Raw genomic sequence first — 2,812 nt, 5'->3', positions numbered from 1 at the left:
ACACGATATCAATAATTACGGAGCGTCATGTTGCAGATAGGGGGCTTCTGGGGCAAAAATTACGTGTTACTTTTAGAAAACAATGTTAAAAATAGCAGTTCACCTGGCTAAAACTACAATTGGCACAATTGGAGTCGTGTGCGCACCAAGACAAGTAAAACCATAAAAAATTTACTGCACAGACGTTCTGCGAGAAAAACTGGGCGTTTGCGCAGTCGGTCTCAGCGCCCACTATAGAGTTTATATAACCTAATATAACGTACAGTTAATATAAGTTAATATAATGGCGCCCGCAGCGAAGCGCGTCTCCGCCCTAATTTAGTTCGCTCGCAGCGCCCTCGCACAATTTTTCCACACTCGGCACCTCAGTAGGAAAGCGCCTCAAGGACCACTTTACAATTGTTTAGTACACTCTGGGGTTGGCTGAACGAACCATAGGTGGTCTGGGTTTTAACGATTGCAGCGCCAGAGTTCCGTCTAGTAGTTATTGTAGAAAACTCAAATGTCCTGCACCTGCCCATGCCTGCCCGGTCTTCATGTGGCAAACCTGGAGTATGCCTGGAGCAAAAAACGCTGTAGCTGCTGTACTTGGTTTTAATGGCCAAGGCAGCTCGAGCCGAACGCGGAACAAGCGGTCGCTGATTTCGCTTGTTTCGCGCTTTCGTGTACTTTCTTTACTTTCTGATGTATCGAGTGCAGTTGCATTTATTTTTCTTGCTGTAGAGCAGACGTTCACGTGCTTATTAGCGGCGAAGACGACTGCTAAGGTAAGCGATTCGACGACGCCTTCGCTTCTCGCCATCTTGTCGGCGTTCCTTACAAACAAGTGCCTGCTTGCTCGCTAAAACCCGACGCGTTCTCTCTCGTCCCAGGTCTGGGATGGCTCGGTCAGATTTGCAGCGCACGGTCCAACCCTTAGGCATCAGGGAATGGCCGTACACGACGGCTTCGGAGGCGGGCCTGATCGATACGCATTGCCACCTGGACTTCGTCTTCACCAAAACGGGCCACACGAAGTCGTTCACACACTTCCGTCTCGCCCGCCGCGACACGTTCCCCTACTGTTACGAAGGGTGCGTGGCAAACTTTAGCGAGCCAGAAACGTTCGAGCAGCGCGACAACTGGAAGCGTGTGCTCTCGGACGAAAGTGTGTGGGGCGCGTTCGGGTGCCACCCTCGCAGGGCGCGCGATTACACCGACGAGGTGGAGACGCACCTTGTACGCGCCCTCGACCACAGCAGCGTGGTAGCCCTTGGCGAGATTGGGCTCGACTACACCGTCTTGTCCGGAGACGACCGCGACAACCTGAAGAAGACGCAGCAGACGGTGTTTCGCAGGCAGCTCGCGGTGGCCAGGCGTCGACGCCTTCCCCTGGTGATTCACTCCCGGGATGCGACCGCTGACACGATCCGTATTCTCAAGGAGATGGTCCCAGCCGACTACCCGATGCACCGGCACTGCTTTACGCGCGACTGGGAGGAGGCAAAGTGCTGGCTGGACACTTTTCCGCGGCTGTGCCTGGGCATCACGCCATTGCTCGGTTTCCCGGGAGTCGAGCCGCTGGTTGAGGCCGCGCAACGAATTCCGCTGGACCGTCTGCTGCTCGAGACGGACGCGCCGTTCTTCCTGCCCAAGCGGGAATTGCAGAGGCTCACCTGCTCGCACCCGGGAATGGTTATTCACGTCGCGACTAAACTGTCGGCCATCCGCGACATCTCTGTCAACGAAGTGATCACCGCGGTACGGGAGAACACGCGACGCATTTACCGCATCTGACGTAGTACAAGACGCCGCAGAACTGAGACTGCGACCTGGCCCGTCATCTCGTCGTTCCCCGTTCCAGGTCGACCGCTACAGACCTTACCAGGTGTTGTTCTGTGTCTGTGTGTGTTGTGGCAGTTCCGTGACGCGTTTGGCGCCTGGTAGAGCCGAGAACGGCAGCAGACGTGCAGTGGGGAAGGTGCTGCATAGCTTAGGGACGGTGACCAAGTGGCGTCAAGAATTGAAGTAATTAATCAAGTAATTAATCAAAAACACGGTGTGTGGTTCTTTAAGTGCTCAGCAGCTTTGACCACTGCTTACTCCGGTCGTTGTCCGGAAAGACACTCGCGGTCTCGACCGGATTTTGTAACACAGTTTCTATCGCACTTGACAAGAGTTTATTCTCAGGACGTGGTCATTAAATCGAAACGAGTTCTGTTTTATTGGTGCTTTGTTTTCAAGTCAGTTGACCGCACTAGGTCGAAACGGTCGAAACCGTTTCGGCCGTTTGGCAGATGACATGGCTGTCAGCAATCACAAGTTGCTGGGAACCATGTAGCTGATATGTGCGTTCGGTGTAAACATCTTCGACTTGTACACTGACTATAACCTCATAATCTGTGACACCGTTGTTTCACGAACGGCGCCTTTCTACCTTGACTTATTCTTTGATAGTTCAGAATCGTCGTTACCGCTATCACTCTTTCGTAGGCATAGGGCTCTCCTTCATTGGATGATTGCTTGGCTCCTAAGTGAAGTGTCTTAATTTTAAGAGCGATGCCATTATATCACGGTTGCACGTATAATCTTTGTCTTTGGCCACAAATGCTTAATTTTAACCACTCGGCAATCGACAGAGTGCTGACGGCTGCGTTCGTCAGGAATACACCGCCTGCGACGCAGCTAATCGGTCTATACGAGACAGCTTGAACATGTGCACCGAAAGTGCTCCATGAGCTGTGCATCTTTGATGACAAGCAATTGTTGCCATTTGGTGGCACGTTCCTGATAAAAGACCAGGAAGGGCCAATGCCGTATTGTGCTATCCCAA

At 52.5% G+C, this 2,812-nt stretch overlaps 1 pseudogene; it reads left to right on the top strand.

The window, feature by feature from the left end:
- The first annotated feature begins 411 nt into the window (after positions 1–411).
- Positions 412–2,202, top strand: LOC142560654 (3'-5' RNA nuclease TATDN2 pseudogene; annotated as a pseudogene).
- The last annotated feature ends 610 nt before the right edge of the window (positions 2,203–2,812 follow it).

The sequence above is a fragment of the Dermacentor variabilis genome, chromosome 10 (assembly GCF_050947875.1).
Source record: "Dermacentor variabilis isolate Ectoservices chromosome 10, ASM5094787v1, whole genome shotgun sequence".
In the NCBI taxonomy this organism is placed as follows: domain Eukaryota; kingdom Metazoa; phylum Arthropoda; class Arachnida; order Ixodida; family Ixodidae; genus Dermacentor; species Dermacentor variabilis.
The sequence above is the reverse complement of the archived record's forward strand: the minus strand, read 5'-3'. Positions and strand labels throughout refer to the sequence as shown.